Source organism: Panthera tigris, chromosome C1 (assembly GCF_018350195.1).
Source record: "Panthera tigris isolate Pti1 chromosome C1, P.tigris_Pti1_mat1.1, whole genome shotgun sequence".
NCBI classification, from domain to species: domain Eukaryota; kingdom Metazoa; phylum Chordata; class Mammalia; order Carnivora; family Felidae; genus Panthera; species Panthera tigris.
In genome coordinates, this window is record NC_056667.1 from 49,005,874 (window position 1) to 49,020,968 (window position 15,095).

Below are 15,095 nucleotides of genomic sequence, written 5' to 3' on the forward strand. Positions count from 1 at the left end.
GTGGAGAAACGGGAACTCTCTTGCACTGTTGGTGGGAATGCAAATTGGTGCAGCCTCTCTGGAAAACAGTGTGGAGGTTCCTCAAAAAATTAAAAATAGACCTACCCTATGACCCAGCAATAGCACTGTTTGGAATTTACCCAAGGGATACAGGAGTGCTGATGCATAGGGGCACTTGTACCCCAATGTTTATAGCAGCATTTTCAACAATAGCCAAATTATGGAAAGAGCCTAAATTTCCATCAACTGATGAATGGATAAAGAAGATGTGGTTTATATACACAATGGAATACTACGTGGCAATGAGAAAGAATGAAATATGGCCTTTTGTAGCAACGTGGATGGAACAGGAGTGTTATGCTAAGTGAAATAAGTCATACAGAGAAAGACAGATACCATATGTTTTCACTCTTATATGGATCCTGAGAAATGTAACAGAAGACCATGGGGGAGGGGAAGGGAGAAAAAAAGTTACAGAGAGGGAAGGAGGCAAATCATAAGAGACCCTTAAAAACTGAGACTAAACTGAGTGTTGATGGGGGATGGGAGGGAGAGGTGGGTGGGTGATGGGCATTGAGGAAAGCACCTGTTGGGATGAGCACTGGCTGTTGTACGGAAACCAATTTGACAATAAATTTCATATTAAAAAAAAAATAAATAAAACCAAGACTGTAGCCAGAGACAAAGAAAGGCATTACACAATGATAAAGGGATCAATACAATGAGCATACAGCAATTATAAATACCATTGCACCCAACATAGGAGCACCTAGATATATAAAGAAAATATTAATAGACATAAAGCAAGAAATTGACAGTAATATAATAATGGTTTGGGACTTTTACACCCTACTTATATTACTAGATTGATCACCCAGACAGATTTTCAGCAAAAAAATGGCTTTGAATGACAGACCAGATAGCCCGAACAGATATATACAGAACAGGACATTCCAAAATGGCAGAGTACACATTCTTTTCAAGTGCACATGGAACAGTCCCCAGAATAGATCATATGTTATGCTACAAGTCTCAGTAAATTTAAGAACACTGAAATCCTAATCAAGCATCTTCTCTGACAACAATATGAAACTAGAAATCAATTACAAGAAAGAATCTGGAAAAAAACACAGACACACGAAAGCTAAACAACAGGATTCTGAACAACCAGTGGGTCAACCAAGAAACCAAAGAGGAAATAAAAAAATACATGAAGACATATTAAAATCAGAACAGTCAAAAGGACACAGCAAAAGAAGTTCTAAGAGGGAAATTTATGGCAGTACAAACTTATTTTAAGAAGAAAAATCTCAAATGGTCTAACCTTATGCTTAGAGGAGCTAGAAAAAAGGACAAAGCTGAAAGCTAGGAGGAAGGAAATAATAAATATTAGAGCAGAAATAAGTTAAGCAGATACAAAAAATAGAAGAGATCAGTGAAACCAAGAACTGGTTCTTTAAAAGATAGACAAAATCGTTACACCTTTAGCCAAATTCATCAAAAAAAAAAAAAAAAAAAAGAGGACCCAAATACATAAAATCAGAAACAAAGGAGGAGCAATAACAAATGACACCATAAAATACAAAAGGATTATAAGAGAATGTCATGAATAATTATATGTCCAACAAACTGGACAACTTTGAAGAAATGGATAATTTCCTAGAAACATACAGTCTTCCAAAGCTGAATCAAGAAGTAATGTTGAATCAGTAATCAGAAAATTCTCAAGCGTACAGGACCAGATGGCTTTACAGTTGAATTCTACCAAACATCTGAAGAGTTAATACCTAGTCTCTTCAAAGTAATCCAAAAATCCATGGTGTCTGGGTGGCTCAGTTGGTTAAGCGTCTGACTTCAGCTCGGGTCATGATCTTGCAGTTGGTGAATTTGAGCCTTATGTCAGGCTCTGTGCTGACAGCTCAGAGCTTGGAGCCTGCTTCAGATTCTGTGTCTCTCTCTCTCCCTGCCCATCCCTTGTTGTGCCATCTCTCAAAAAATGAATAAACATTAAAATTTCTCAAGTATTCCAAACAATAAGAGAAGGAAAGTTTCCCAATTCATTCTATGCAGCCAGCATTACTTTGATACCAAAACCAGACAAAGACACTGAGAAAAAAAACCCACAAGCCAATACCTTTATGAACATAGGTGCAAAAATCCTCAACAAAATATTGCAAACCAAATTCAACAATACATTTTTTTAAAATTTAAGGTTTATTTTTGAGAAAGAGACAGAATGTGGTGGAGAAGCAGAGATAGAGGGAGACAGAATCTGAAGCAGGATCTAGGCTCTGAGCTGTAAGCACAGAGCCTGACACAGGGTTCAAACTCACAAACCACAAGATCATGATCTGAGCTGAAGTCGGATGCTTAGCCAATTGAGCCAACCAGGTGCCCTTCAACAATACATTTAAAAAAATCATTCACCTCAGTCAAGTGGGATTTGTTTCAGGGGTGCAAGTGTAGTTCAATACTTCCAAATCAACGTGTTACATCATGACATTAACAAGAGGAAAGATAAAAACCGTATGATCACCTCAATGAATGCAGAAGAACTATGTAGCAAAATGCAACATCCATTCATGATAAAAAAAACTCTTAGCAAAGTGGTTTAGAGGCAACAAACCTCAACATGATTAAGGCCATGTATGAAAAACCCATAGCTAACATCAGACTAAGTGGTGAAAAGTGAAAACTTTTCCTCTAAGATCAGGACCAAGACAAGGATATCTACTCTCACCACTTTTATTCAATATAGTACTGGAAGTCCTAACTCTAGCAATTAGACAAGAAAAAGAAATTAAGAAATAAAGAGCATCCTAACTGGTAAGGAAGAAGTAAAACTGTCACTGTTTGCGTATGACATTGATATATACAGAAAACCCTAAGGACTCCACCAGAAAACTATTATAAGTCACAGGTGAAATATATAAGATAGGGCATATCACCAATAATATTGCTGTAACATTGTATGGTTACAGATAGTGACCATACCTATCATGGTGAGCATATTAAGTAATGTGTAGAAGTGTTGAATCAATGTCGTACACTTGCAACTAATACAACATTGCATGTTTATTAAACTTAAAAAATACATCAAAGTTGTAGAGCTAATTAAAACTCTCACACAGGCAAAGCTAATTAATGCTGTTCAAAATCAGGATAGCTAACTTTGTGGAAGTAATGACTAGAAAGGGCTTAAGGGGAATTTTATAACATTTTGGCATAGTTTTGGTTCTTGTCTGCAAGTTTATTACATAGGTATGTTCACTTTGTGATAGCTAAGTTATACACTTGAGATATGTATACTTTTCTATATTTATATGTGTATAGAATATATAGAAAAACATGTATCTGTGTGGATATGCACATGTAGACATGTGTGTATATGCATATGTAGACTGTATATGCACATACAGACGTGTGTATTGCACATATGCACATGTACACATGTGTGTGTATATACACATATAGATGTGTGTATATGCACATATAGACATGTGTGTATATACACATATGCACATATATACGTGTGTGTATATGTACATATGCACATGTAGACGTGTGTGTATACATATGCAAATGACAAAGAGGAGCCAAAGAAGAGATTATCTTAGAAGCTGTAATAACTGTTCTGCTGCCCCACTCATAGAAAAAAAAGAATCATATTATGGTCTTTCTTTCTGAATAGGGCCCTTGGATTTGGACCTAAACAGACTGCACAATCTTATGTGAATGTTGTTAGAATTGCATTTCAAAAATATTTAGTAACCCTTCACACTTCAAAGAGCATCAAGTGTTAATTCCATTTGCGTTGAATTTACAAGAAGGCTCTGCCAATCCAGCTTTTATTTTAAAAAAATGCTTCAAAAGAACATTTATAAAATAATTTTATTTTTAATGTAAGGATTTCAGGGGTAGAATTTTTAATTGAATCTTTAATTTTTAATTTTAATGTAACACACAATGTTACATTAGTTTCAGTTGTGCAACAGTGATTTGACAAGTCTGTGTGTTATACTCAGAAGTATAGCTACCATCTGTTACCATACAAAGATATTTCAGGATCACTAAGTTCCCTTTGCTGTACCTCTCATCCCTGGGACATATTGCAGAACTGGAAGCCTGTACCCCTACTTCCATTCTTCCATTTTGCCTGTCCCCCCTTTCCTTTTCCCTGGCAACCACCAAGCTTGTTCTGTGTTTATGGGTCTATTTGGTTTATCAGATTCCACAGATAAGTGAAATCATATAATGTGTCTTTATGTTTCTAACTTATTTCACTTCACATAGCACCCTTTAGATCCATCCATGTTGCTGCAAATGGCAAGATCTCATGCTTTTTTATGGCTGAGTAATATTCCATTGTATATACCACATCTTCTCAATCCATTCATTTATCAGTATACACTTAGGTGGCTTCCTATCTTAGTTATTATAAATAAGGCTGCAACTAACAGTGGAGCCTATATTTTTTTCTTCAATTAGTGTTTTCATTTTCTCTGGGTATTTACAATTTGTACATTATTCTTATGAAGACCCACCTCATAATTTCACAGATCGTTAAAATGGTCCAGATACTAATTAGATAAGACTTCATGTATGAAGTAATGCATGCCTGTCACAACCTTGTTCAAATACCGCCTCCTCCCAGAAGCCTTGCTAGATTTCCCCGAGGCACATGTTATTCCTTAAAGCATCCCTAGCATATTACACACTCTTCTATTAGAGCATGTGTCCAAGTGAAGAGAGTGTATTTGTCTACTTTGCTAGACTGCTTTTATCCATCTTTGTATACTCTGTATCTAGTACACAGTCTAACACATGTCAAGTGCTCAAAAAATACTTGAAGGTGATAGGAGAGTATGAGGGAGGGGGAGAGACAAAAGAGGAGGTATAGGGAAAAAAAGGGTTTTCTTAACCCCACAAATCAGGGAGAAGATGTTCTTGGGTCAGAGGAAACAGCTGTTTGTCCAGCAAGCTTCTGTTTGCATCCATCGTCACAAAGTAAATTAGAATCCTTTGAGGTTGTTTCACAGTAATAACTGTAAATACTTTTCCAAGTATTAATCCAGTGTTAGACTGGTGCTTCATGTCCTGCTATGCCATATGAATCATTTCCCTTATGATCTGAGGACAGTAAAATATTTTATAAATATTATCTTACCAAATGAGTATGTGTAAAAATTGTCCTCGGGGCTTCCAGTGACAAAAGAGTACGCACACCAACAAAATACACATGCTTCCCCAACCCTCCGGCAACATTTTTCACTCCCTTCTCTGCTTCCAGAGCACATTATTCACTCTAATACAGCAATCAGCACATGTTGGAGTCTGTTGTATTTCCCCTGCCCAATTATACTGTAAGCTTCTTGAGGACAAAGACTAGGTCTTCATCTTTTTTATCCCCAGTTCTCAACACAGGGACTGGGACATGGTAGATATTCTATATTTCTATCTTAAATGACAAATGAGTGAGAGAACATCTTCTAATACTTATATTTGAATAGGTTTTAAATGTCCCATCATCCCAGCTGTCAGACATCCAACCTTAGAGGCACTTCCAAAACAAGAAGTGAACAGGAGTTAAGAGTTAGCTCCAAACCACGTGGTGGCAACATCAAACCAGAAGCGGGGCTTGCGTCTTTCTCCAGATCCTAGGACATTCAAATCACCCTGTGGGAGAAAGGCGACTGCCTGATCTCTAGTAGTATCTAGCAAGTTTTATTTTTCATATGAAATCTGTTAAGTTTGAGATGTTCAGAGTCCTTTGAGCTGAGAAGTAAAAAAACCAAGGAGAAGAAAAACAAAAGAAAAAAACCTTCCTATTTAAGCACAAACATATGCCAGCTACCACGTTAAGTGCTCAGAATTCAACGTTGAAATAAGATGTGCTCCATGGCCTGGCTCACCTATTATTGGGATCTGGGAATCCTCAAGTATCTCCTGCTGCAATGTCAGAGTATTCTCAGAGCACACACACAGAAAACAACCTTTAAAATTAACCACTGAAACTATAGTAACTTAATGTTCATGTTTGGTCTTTGTTTACCCTCAAAACCCTTTATAATATACTCTTGATGTACCAATAACAAACAAGTCAATAAAAGCCACAGTTTGACTCCCAAACTACTCTTCAGAAGAGTAAGAACTCAGCAGCATCAGAGACAAAGCTGTTTCACCCTGCACATGCAATCACAAAACACCGAATGAAAGGCCTTGGCAGCCAGCAGTACAAGTCTTGCATTGGGGGGGTTTACAGGGAGATCAGACTGTGATCAAAGCAGTTATGTGGCCAATTGCAGGGCATTGAAGGAGACGACATATCAAAGATTCTCATCAACTCCTAAGATAAGGTTTCCAAAAAAGGAGAGTAATGCATATGCTGTATGGGAGACAGTTTAGGGAGCTCTAAAATAATCCTGAAAAAAAATTTAAACATGCCAATAAAGAAAGACACTTATACAACATAATTATCATCTGCAGATGAGTTTTGAAATTCTATATATTAGATCTCATTTGAATTTGAGGATTGCCAGCTTATCCAAGGAATTTTTCTAGTAGCCCGAATTCTCCTAAGTGTTCTTAGTTTGCTAGAATTTTTATTGGAATTAAGTGTAAAATAAGACCAAAAGCCCTTCCTATTAAGAAAAACAAACCTATTGAAACCTCTATTAATTATCATTTGATATATTTGCTCATGTAGCAAATATGAATGCACTGCAACGTTCAATTTTTACTGTAGAAGGCATAGTCTGGGATACCGATGGGTTTGATAGGGTCTGTCCCCTCAAAAATTTCCATTTAGTAAGAGGGATTATGTTTATGTAATTGGGTAAAATAAAAGGTGAAATATTTCTATATGTCCTAAGAGAGGTCCAGAGAGAATGCCATGGGATTCCAGGGGATAGAAACACTGCCTCCAGGTCAAGGCAAAAATGCAATGGAATTATTGAGGGAAAGTCTATGTACTAATTATTCATATAACAGAACAGTAATATCTACTTTGTAGATGTGTTTTATAGATAAGAGTGCCCATATGCAAAAGGTCTCAAATATCAAACATGTAATTGATACCCAATAAATGAGCTGAAACATTATCAAATTTTTGATGATTCATTGTTCCACCCTTGCTAAATATCTAGGGACACCTGGGTGACTCGGTTGGTTGAACATCCAACTTGAGCTCAGGGCATGATCTCATGGTTCTTGGGTTCAAACCCCACATCGGGCTCACTGCTATCAACATGGAGACTGCGTTAGATCCTCTGCCCACCCCCCTGCCCTTCCCCTGATCACACACTGTCGGAAATAAACTCAAAGTATTAGTCTACATTCTATCCTTAAGAATAAGTGCTTACTAATAACTGTTCATCAAAAACCTTAGAATGTCCCCATCTTTATCATTCTTACTTCATTTCTTATTCTGCTACTCATAAGTGGAGACCAGGAATTCAAAGTTCAAATGCTTCAGGGACCAATTGGGTCATGTGGTGTGTGGACAGTCTGGAATAAAACAAATGGTGGGGATCTGGGCAAATTGGAGAGTAACTGTTTCTCTTTAAAGCACTTGATTTTAAGTTCTAAGGATTTAAAATGCTGTGCTTCCAAGATTCAGAGAAATTCCTGTCAAGATTTGCAGTTAGTATTTTGCAGAAATTAACAAGCCAATCCTCAAATTCATATGGTAATGCACAGGATCTAGATAGCCAAAATAATCCTGAAAGACAAAGAGAAGAACAAAGTGGAGAATTTATACTTCTTGATTTCAAACCATGCTACAATGCAACAACATTCAAAACAGTATGGTACTGGCATAAGGGTATCATATATATCAGTGGAATTGAGTGTCGCAAGTAAACCCTTCTATTTATGGTCAATCTTTGACAAAGGTGTCAAGACAATTTCATGCAGAAATGTTTTGGAGCAACTGGATATCCATATGCTGAAGAATGGATTTGTTCCCTTACCTCACACCACATGTAATATTAAATAAAAAAGTGGATCCTAGACATAAATTTAAGAGCCAAAAATATAAACAAAATCTTGGAAGAAAACAGGAATACATTTGTGATCTCGTTTAAGTACTTTTAAATAAAACATCAAAAGTTTAAGGGGAAAAAATAAAAGTAATGATTTTTCCAGTATTAAAAACTTTTGTGCTTCAAAAGATACCACCATGAAGTGGCAAAGACCAGTTACAGATTAGGAGAAAATATTTACAAGTCCTCTAGCTGAAAGAAAAAAAAAAAAGGGACCTGATTTTAGGCCAAAAGGACTCTTATCTCTGTAAGAAAATAAACCAATTTAAAAATGCACAAAAAATTCAACAGTCATTTCATCTGATAGATGAATCCCCAATAAACCTATGAATAGATTCCCATCATTAGTAATTAGGGAAATATATATTAACACCATGAGATATTACTTCATACCCACTAGAATGGCTATCATCAGAAATAGACAAAAACAAGTGTTAATGTGAATGTGGGTAAACTGGCAACTTGAATGTTAAATAACACAGCTACTTTGGAAAAGAGTTTGACAGTTTAAGTGGTTTAACACTCATTTACCATGCGACCCAGCAATTCTACTCCTTGGCATTTATGTAAGGGAAATGAAACACAAGTCCACCCAAACATATATGTAAGTAGCAGTTCATAGCAGGATTATTCATAATAAAAAACAGAGGGAAACAACCCAATGCCCATCAACTGGGCAATGGATAAACAAAATATAGTACATCCATTCAATGGAATAGTATTTGGTAATAAACGAACAGAACACTGACATCTTCTGCAACATGAATAAACCTCAAAAACCACATGCTTACTGAAAAAGTCCAGACAGAAAGGTCACATATTATATGATTACATCTATAGGCTCACTTTTTATAGACATAAAGATGATTTGTGGTTGCCTGGGGTAGAGGGTGAGAATGAAGTCACTACAAACAGATAGGAGGATATTTTTTGTGGTGGTTAATACAAATGTTCAAGTTGGAGTGCAATAATGGTTTCAAGACTAAATTTAGTAAAGATCAATAAATAGTATAAAGTAGATTAATTTTAGGATATAAAAGTTATAGCTCAATCAAAGCTGTTTAAAAGAAAAAAGAAAAACATACTAGGCAAAGGATTTAGCCTCCATTGTGCCCTCATGCACCTATCTTGGAACTCCTGGGTTACAGAAGGTGGAATATCAATATGCTGAGTCCCGGATTTTTCCTAGGGATAAATGATATTACCTACTGTTATTTCTGATGGTCCTAAATAGAATACAAAGCAAAGTGCATCAATGCCAAAACTGAACAATCAGGTACCTGGTTTGGTCCCTAAGAAAGCAAGCGTGATAGGCAAGTGTTAAAAAGCTGTTGACTATAGAGATCACAATGAGGTTACTTTAGGAGGAATTGGCAATCAGATTTCTAGAAGAATAGGAACCAGATTTGGAGTCTTAATTTGAATGACTTCTGACAAGTTATAGTGAAAGTCTTCCTTGTTGATGCACTGCTCTCTATCAGGTTACCTACAGAGTGCAGGCTCTTGTCATGGACATCATAAAGATAGTTTTTATACTCTGCCTAGTTGACTACCTCTGTATCTCAAACTCCAAACTGCCTTCATAAGACACAAACACACATAATTAAAAACTCCATGAGTAGGGACCATCTCTTGGTAACTTCAGTGCGTGGTACAGGTTCAAATGCCTTTGTCCTTAAAGCTAAGGACAGAAAGCCAAGACAACTTTTCTTAACAGGATCCATTATTTCAGGGGTACCTGAGTGGCTCAGTCAGTTAAGCATCTGACTCTTGGTTTCAGCTGAGGTCATGATCTCACACTTCACGAGTTTGAGACCTGCATCAAACTCTGTGCTGACAGCGCAGAGCTTGCTTAGGACTCTTTCTCCCTCTCTCTGCCCCTCCCCTGCTCGCTCACACTCTCAAAATAAACTTAAAAAATACAAAAAAAGAATCTAGTATTTCAGACAAACTAGTTTCTTTTGAAGCTTGAACACGTACTAGATATGGGAGCTTCAGGGGTCATGCCTCTCCTTGGACCCTCAGTTTCCTCTTCCCTGGCATGTGGACAATTATACTATCTCCTGGGGTTTTGGAGAGATCTAAATGGCAAATCTTAGGTCACTGATGGTTATATTTTCCCCTGTAACCAGTGCCTCTGAGCCTTATTATCTCAGCATGCCCTGTGCTCCATGGTGTTCCCACAGACTCAGTAGGCTGGGATGGACTGGGCCTTAAAAGGAGCTCCTATAGAATATTCCAGGTATATTAGCTTGGGCTGCCATAACAGAATACCATAGACTTAAAAGAAATTTGATTTTTTACAGTTCTGGAAGCTAGGAATCTGAGATAGGGTGCTAGCATTGTTTAGTTCTGGCAAGGCTCTCCTGGCTTACAAATGACAGGTGTCTGTGTCATTACATGGTAGAGATAGATCTGCTTCTCATTCTCTTAAGCCACAGTCCTAGCAGATTAGGGTCCCACCCTCACATAACTTTACCTTCTAATGACCCTACCTACAGGTACTGTCACACTGAGGGTTAGGGTTTCAACATAGGAATTTGGGAGAGACACAATTTAGTTTACAGCATCAGGGAAAGCTTGTTTAACCACAGAGTATGGGCACAGAGCTGGTACACCTGGTGTCAAATTAAAGACCCTGCTTAGCTTCCTTTAACCTATCACCTTTCTATTGCCAGGTTTTTTTTTTCCTACCACTGATAAAGCATTTCAAAAAACACAAAATTTGAAAAGCCATATTGGCACCTAACGAGACCTGAGAATTTCCAGAGTCCACCTTGAATGCTGTTTTTCCTACTTAATGCAGGTAGTCTCCTAGGCTTCACGATTCCTTGCTTTCTCCCTCTGTGCTGAGACACCTGTCAGGCTTTTCTCGGTGGACCCAATGATGGCTTCAAAAAGAAAAAAAAAAAACCCTGACTACTTTAACCTGGAATTCTTTCTCCTCCGACTTCCTTATGCATACTCTCAAGCAGCAGGCAGAGCCTACCTTATACAGACAATACCCTGAAGGCCCTACAAGAGAAGAATGTCAGGGACTTAATGGTTATATCCCCCCCCCCAAATACATAGACTAAACCTTAACCTCAATGTGATGAATTTGGGAGATGGGGGCAGGGGGGGTCTTTGGGACGTGATTAGGTCATTAGATAGAGCCCTCATGAATGGGATTAGTGCCCTTATAAGAAGAGGCCGGAGAGCTGGCTATTGATAAGCTACCAAGTTTATGGTATTTTGTTATGGTGGCCCAAGCTGATGAGATAAGGAGCCTTTGAAGAACTAACATTGAGTTTAAGAGTTGATACTCTCCCACAGTATCCATAAAAATCTTATGGGCATGGGGTAGCAGGGAAGATGAAGGCAAAAATCCAGAGTTCATAGTTGTAAACTACATGTATGCACTTGACATCCATTACAGTTTACCTTCTTTACCAACTACTGTCTGTTCTCTTATCAATACAATGCCCTTCTCATCGATCTTTCAAATCCTTCTCTCTTTTTCAACTCACCTCTCATAGCAGTGATTTCACTCAAGTATTCATTTATTCTGAAAACTATTATGTTATTGAGTTTTCATGGTAAATTTGTTAAGAGCTGGGGTTTGGAGGCTTACAGACCTGAACTGAGACCCCAGATACTCACCAGATTTTTCTTGAAAAGTTAATTCAACCCCCAGAATCTTATCTATAAAATTGAGTTCATCACATCTCTCTTCTAGGACAGTGCAAGAATTAAACAATCATGTTGAGTGCTTATTGTATGTCCTAGACTTAATACAAGGTACCTTTTAGTACTATTAGGATAAGTAACCTGTCCAGGGTTACTGATACCAGACAGGAGGAGAACCCTCTGTATCACTTGTGTTCTTCCATGCCATTCCTCTTTTCTGTAACTGACACATCTCTTGCATTCTACACTAAGTGATGAAATTGCTTAGCAAAGGGCCTAAGCATCAGTCAGGACAGGGCTCTAATCCAGTCACCATCATTTGCTAGCTCTGTCCCTCTGTCCAAATCTCAGTGTTCAGTTCATCTGTCAAATGATTGACTCTGAGAGTAGGTGTTCAAGTTCCTTAAACATTGCAGTTGCTTTTAAAATGTTGGTTTCTTGCCTCTTTATTTCATAATGCTAAGAAGAGACACATCAGTTCAAATTACCCTACTTTATTTTTCCCTTCCTGGTATAGAGTGCCCTCATGTTCTTTCTGCCTGCCACTCTCCAGTCTAAACTTACTATGATAGAATATTCAATAGTTAAGAGCAATTTACAGTACAAACAACATTTAGTTGGTTCATGTCCCATTGATCTCATTCTCACCCTTTCCTAGTGAGTTAGAATGGGGCTTCAAAGCAATCTCCACCCAGTTTTCAGCTGCCATTACCAATAGGTCAGAGCCAAGGTATAGCTGAATTGTATTTAGCCACTTCCAGGTTAGTGTTTCATCCATCCCAAGTGTATACACTTTTAAGACATTTCACAAGTTGTGTGTGAAGGTAGCAGAAGGTTACCAGCGGTGGTAGAGAGATGGGTCTGGGGGAGGGGAAGTGACCAGGAAGATTCTTGGCACAGTGAACTTACTCTGGCAGCCAACTGCAAAAGGTTCACTAATGGACAGACAGAAGGAATTTGGATTTTCAAAAACAATCAAAACTCTAACAAAAGCAAATCTCACAATATCTCAGAACATCTGCAGGAAATGGATCAGTAGAATGGATATTGCCAGATCCAAAACAGGATTATTCTACTCAAAGTTCAGAATACTCAATTCTCCTCTCCCAGGGTCACCACTGTCAAAATTGTTTTAAAACTGAAGCTACTATTACTTCACCTGACTCATCTACTGGAGGCGAAAGAAGTTTAGATAGTAGATCACTTAACTACAATAAAAATGTCATAAATATCTCAATTAGTTTCTCCGATTTGAAAGGGATCTTAACTCCCAAATTGAACTTATCTCCCCAATCTTGTACTTGCTGCAAACATGTTTTCTACAACCGAGGAAGTATTCAATTTCTCCTGCAGACTTTAATAAGGAGCTCAGTTCTCTAATAAAAATGAAACACAACTCAAGTGCAAATAGAGGTATTATTTGGGTCACCCAAAATCTGCAGGAAGACAACAAGTACTGGATTAAAGGTGGACCTTTACCAAGTTTCTAGACCTTCCCAAGCCTTAGTTTGCATTTTAAATTTGAAATATTTGAGTACTCATCTTCTGGGCTTGTGAAGTTTACATAAGATCATATGTATGTAATAATATAATGTTTTACATAGTAATTTCTCAATAAATGTTAGCAATTGTCCTCATTATTAAAGTTTACTTTCTTTATATTAGATAGAAACTTGAAAATGAAGGTTTACAATATGCTTTGCGAATTTCCCAAATAAAAGCAATAGTGAGCTACTCAAATATTTTTACAATGCTTCCCCCATTGAGAGTTTAGCCTGTCAGCCCCTCTGTTCTCTAGCAGAAATATGTATTTTTACTATTTTTAATTGCTATAAAAAGAAAAATGGCTGCCACTTATTGAGCCCCTATTTTGTGCTGGGGCTTTTCAAACATTACCTCATCAAATGCTCACATTAACTCCATGAGGTGTTACAATTCAGATGAGGCTGAGGTTTAGGAAATTAGGTATAGGTAACTTTCATAAGGTCACCCAGCCAAGTCTCTGGCTCCCATGCTCCTTATACCTTTGTTAAGGTCTTTTGTGTTTATTCCTAAAATGTACCTTTAAGAAGTAAGACCCAGGCTTCAGGAGGCTGGAAATGAAATTGTACCAGTGTCTCAATGTCTGCAGTCTGTAGTGATTCTGAGTAAGATTGCAAACTTCATGGAGAACTGGTAGCCTCAGGAAGAAGCTGTCACTCTCAATTAAGACATCCTAGTGTCAGATTAGGAAGGTACCTCCAAGAAGTCTATTGTTGCATGAGTGTCAGGTGAAGGCAGTACTAATTACTGCATGATCCAAATATGTCTGTTTCCTACTCCTCTCAACTAAGGTCACCAAGTTATTATGGCACGGTGGTTTGCACTATTTTGGATTCCGCCAAGTGGCAGGTGGCCTGACAAACATGCAACTCAGCATGTTTTGTTGGGTCCCCACAGCTGTGCTGCCAATCAGTTTCAGAGGGCTGCAAGTTAATGCTAATTAGCTTCTGTTGATCTGCATATTCCAACAGCCTCCCAGGATTCCCATTTTGATATGCAAGATTGCCAGTTGGGTATGTGATTGAATTAAGAAGCTAACAAGATTTTTATCTTCCATGCAGGGATTTGTGGGTCTGAATTCCCAGCAATGGCTTATACCCTTCTGGATCATAGCTGGCAGCTCTGGCCCCTAGTATGGGAGCATGGGCTCCAGGCTAGAGGGTGCTGCCTCCCTGCTTATGAAAACAAAAATGCTGCCCTAACCTCCTAGCACTACTAGGAGTAAACATTCTTTCCATCTGGTCTGTGAACTGGTGTTGGCAATTTAGATGGGCAAGGAACCCATACTTTTCTTTTCCGTTTGGTTCAAGTCTGTTTAGTTCAAATCGCCTAATCAGAAATTTATCATTAATGGAGAACTATTTCTTGTGGCATGCAAAGAACACTAATTCCAAATGGTCACTTTCAAACCCACTGGGTGTCCTTGGATAAACTGCTTTACCTTTCTGGACCTTAGTTTCTTCCAATGCAATGTTAGGAGGCTGTACTGGAGTCCATTAAAGCAAAGAAGGTATAGGACAGATAGCAAAATATTTGACATGTGCTAAACTTTGGATAATGTAATATATTTTAGAAATCAATTTTTCAAATTAGACAGCTATCCAGTGAACACTCTGTGTCAGCACAATGCATATGGCTGGAGCTTCAAATATAGACAGGATTATTCATTTCCCTCCAGGAGTACACAGTAAACAGACAAGTATAATGGGATAAATAAAGTCCCTTCCAACAATAGTATTCTACAATTCTATTATTCCTTTCTTTTTGCTAGGATTACAAGGGAACACCACAATTTTCTGGATCTACCACTTAATCTCTTGGTTTTCCTGAGTATGTTCCTTA